Below are 3,469 nucleotides of genomic sequence, written 5' to 3'. Positions count from 1 at the left end.
CATATATATACACACATACACAAAGGCACACGCACACAAACACCAAAAATACGCAGAAATACTTGTACACTCATATATATATATATATATATATATATATGCTTATATCCATACAGACAGACACACACACACGCACGCGCGCGCGCGTGGAATTAAACGCTGACAGAGGAATCTGGCGTTGTCCGTGTACCGAATATTCTTTTATTCTTCTATTCGTTTCAGTCATTTGACTGCGGCCATGCTGGAGCATTGCCTTTAGTCGAACACAACGACCCCGGGACTTATTCTTTGTAATATATTTTTTAAAGAAACGTTGAAGCAGTTGAGAAGTTGAATTTTTGTGGGGGGTTTCTATGATGCGTGAAATATTTGAGACCGTGTTTACTGATAATTTTAATTTCTTGTCTTAAGACAATGCTATCTTTATGTTACACTTTATATATTTCCTCGTAATTTTAAATCTATATACAATACATAAATGTGAAACATTTCTAACAGAAACTGTGTTTTATTCTACAAACTCTGGATTAGAACACATTTCTTATGCAGTATGGTAGCCAGGTGAGACAATGCTTGACTCAACATTGTAATCACCATGTAATACGCGGAGATTTCTCAGTTCAACCGCAGCAACTCAGCCCTAAAGGTAGACGTAGTTGATGGACATAGAAAAAGATTCTGTTGCTGTAAAGAGCTGAAGCTGAAGCTAAAATAGCATATCTTATAGGATGAGGGATAAGCATGTTAGAACGTATGGAAATCCTTCCTTTAGGCACAACACAAAGCTAACTTTGATCATATAGGACATAAATGTCTTTGACAGTCATTTATGCAACCTTGTAGGGACTTGGTATACCTAAATCTTGTAGCAATACAATAGTTGCCGCTAAATTTTATGTTTAGTATTTTGACATCATCAATGATGGCTACGGCTTCCGATTGAAGAAAAGCCTTTTTTCAAACTGGATTACTGGGACATGTCTGTTACGTGTTACCTTCGTGTTTTCATGTTGGCAAAAAGATGAAGTCTTTTTTCTCGCTTATTTAAATATAGGATTCTTTGAAGTATGGTCTCAAAGTGCAAAGCAGGTGACCCTTAAGAACGACTAGCAGAGTTTGCCTAAACCACCAGAGAGCAAGACTGTAATTTCTTTCAGTCTCTTGAGGTTACCGTGCACATCTTGAAAAGGAACCTTAAATGTAATTCTGTGAGACATGTCCAAATCCTTTGTTGGTATTACCCACTAGTAATAGTATTGCTAGTATCTGTTTGTGGTGGAGGCGCAATGGCCCAGTGGTTAGAGCATCGGACTCGCGGTCATAGGATCGCGATTTCGATTCCCAGACCGGGCGTTGTGAGTGTTTATTGAGCGAAAACACCTAAAGCTCCACGAGGCTCCGGCAGGGGATGGTGGAAAACCCTGCTGTACTCTTCCACCACAATTTTCTCTCACTCTATCTTCCTGTTTCTGTTGTGCCTGTAATTTAAAGGGTCAACCTTGTCACAGTGTGTCACGCTGAATATCCCCGAGAACTACGTTAAGGGTACACGTGTCTGTGGAGTGCTCAGCCACTTGCACGTTAATTTCATGAGCAGGCTGTTCCGTTGATCGGATCAACCGGAACCTTCGACGTCGTAAGCGACGGAGTGCCAACAGCAACAAAGTATCTGTCTGTCCAAATCCTTTGCTAGTGTTACACACAGCAATACAGCATATGTGTTAAATTTCTATGTTGCACATGCGTATCTTTAATGTTTTGCACATTTATGTTGCACATCTGTCTCACATATTCTTTTGTTTCAATTGTTTTGCATGTGTGCTGCACATGTTTATTTCATATCTGTGTTTTATATTTGTACTTTGAGTAAAATATAAGTCCATCGCTTATAACTTCTTGCACGTTTTCCTTGCAGATTGCCTCTGCAATACTGTTGCAGGGGCTGAAGATGAGGGAGCAATGTGACCCATAATATATTGGTCAACATACTACCTAATATTGCTTCAAAGGGTTTTTGTTTTTACATAAGAGGGAAGCTAAGAACTCAGCAAGAAGGGAGAAGCGTCGTATGGTGAAGGTAAGACCATGTTATGTTACAATAATGTGTGCATCCATTTCTGTTATATGTCTACCCATCCGGACGTGAACACGATTTTTTGCTGCAAGGCGTCGCATCGGGGCGCGGCGTCTCCTCATAAACGACACTTGCAGAGATGACACATTCTCAAAGGAACTTAAGTGCTTGGAGTAGGTGTGTATTTTTGTACGTTGTTGACACTTACATGCTGAGTCTCTCCATTTATCATATACCCCTTCAATATCTATGCACTGAGTCTATCCAGTTAGTATATACACAATGAATATAAACACAATCTGTAGATGTTCTCTCACAATGAATGGAAAACGGGACAATGCGAAAATACACACACATACATGTATGTATTATGTATGTATGTATATGTCTATATAAGTACGTATATATGTGTGTATGTGTGCATCGCTGTATCACTATATCGACCAGATAATTGAATGTTATACACCACCGGTCACAATGTACTTCCTCGTGGAACGCCAGTCCTTACCAGGATCACCCATTTACAGTTGAGTGAACCGGAGCAACATAAAATCAAATGTTCTGCTCAAGAATACAACACACGACCTGATCAGGGTATCGAAACCATGATCTTACGATCATGAGTATAACACCCTCACTACCTCACCAAGTGCCTTCACACACGCACACGCACACACACGCACACACACACACACACACACACACACACACACACACACACACACACACACACCCTTGCATGTACAATCAGTGTCAGTAAACACTATATGTATCAGTCTATCAGTCTATCAGACTTTCTATCACTCTTTCTATCTATCATTCTGTCCGTCTGCCCATGGCCTATCTAATTACTTACCAACAGTATTTATACATCAAACCATGTCTATACACTGTGTCTATCTATTTAATACCGTCTACAAAGTGATGTCGTTTCCCCCTTCGATATTACACTTAAGGCCATGCTAGGACTCTGTCATCTGTGTACTCAAGAATTTATGAGAATATTTTGCCTGTCAGTTCATTTGTCTTATTAATCATTACACATACATATAGACATGCATACCTAAATACATACTTACAACACTGCCACGTTCATACTCGCATACACATGTATGCAGGTATGTCTGTGTGTGTGTATATATATATATATATGTGTGTGTGTGTGTGTGTGTGTGTGTGTGTATACACGCACCTACGTGTATATATATGTATATTGGTGTATGTACATGTACATGGGTGTGTTGGTCTATCAATCTGTCTTATTACTCACTATACGCGCATACCGACTTACATGCACATATGGGCAGGCATGCATATACATACACATGTATATATCTAGTGCATAAATACATATATGTGCATATGTGTGTGCGTGTGTGTGTGTATATATATATA

At 39.5% G+C, this 3,469-nt stretch overlaps 1 long non-coding RNA gene across 1 annotated transcript in view; it reads left to right on the top strand.

The window, feature by feature from the left end:
* LOC128250449 (uncharacterized) overlaps window positions 1-3,469 on the top strand; it is a 32,799-nt gene that overhangs the window by 24,200 nt on the left and 5,130 nt on the right. Inside the window, exon 2 of the long non-coding RNA XR_008266464.1 lies at window positions 1,916-2,077. This is a non-coding gene — a long non-coding RNA (uncharacterized LOC128250449). The remainder of the gene's footprint in view (window positions 1-1,915; window positions 2,078-3,469) is intronic.

The sequence above is a fragment of the Octopus bimaculoides genome, chromosome 21 (assembly GCF_001194135.2).
Source record: "Octopus bimaculoides isolate UCB-OBI-ISO-001 chromosome 21, ASM119413v2, whole genome shotgun sequence".
NCBI lineage: Eukaryota > Metazoa > Mollusca > Cephalopoda > Octopoda > Octopodidae > Octopus > Octopus bimaculoides.
This window is presented reverse-complemented; position numbering and strand designations above follow the sequence as displayed.